Raw genomic sequence first — 795 nt, forward strand, 5'->3', positions numbered from 1 at the left:
TCTTCCGAGTCTTATTTGCAACCCCCTTCTTTAGAGGAACAGCTTCCAGAACAGGAGACACCCACTTCCACACACGACACATGTCCTTCTACTCCGCTTAAACAGATGCAAACATACATTTTCATTGCGATAGCACGTGATACAGCCTTCTACAATAGCCCATTGGCAAACACTTTCTTCAGAGGAACTTGCAACTTCAGATGCCATTGGGAATGTACGAAGCCCTTTCTGCTTGCACCGTGCTTTCATTTACTCAAAGCGTGTCTTGGAATCTATCCAGAATAAAAGTATACTTGAGTTGTGCTAAAATCTTCTGTATCTTTACAACAGGTGAAGCCAAACAACCATTACAAGTAAAATGCACCTTTTTTTTTTGCCCCTCCTCCTAAAGGAAGGGCCTGGGTATTTGAATTTCCTCTCAATTCCCTTTAAATTGTCACCAATAAAAACAATTCCGTGTCACTGGCAAACAGGTAAGCACACGGCTCGCTTCCTTCCAAAAATCCCTGTCTGGTCAAGATTTGTGCTTTTTTTATTCATATTTCATATCTCAAATTTGTTTTTAAAAAATGTTTCACATCTTCCTACTGGCAAAAAAAAAAAAAAGACAATAAATGTCAGTTTAACCAATGTATCAGAAGGCCCTATCCCTGTCCATTTTTCCTCCTTTTCTGGACACTATAACTCCACCTTTCTCCAAGCCTCTAGATCATCAATGAATCATTTGTTTTCCCCTCCCTGCGGAGCAATTTCTCCAAGGATGGAAAAAGACACACTCCTGCATGTTTATGCTCA

Source organism: Pygoscelis adeliae, unplaced genomic scaffold (assembly GCF_000699105.1).
Source record: "Pygoscelis adeliae isolate BGI_AS28 unplaced genomic scaffold, ASM69910v1 Scaffold580, whole genome shotgun sequence".
Lineage (NCBI taxonomy): Eukaryota > Metazoa > Chordata > Aves > Sphenisciformes > Spheniscidae > Pygoscelis > Pygoscelis adeliae.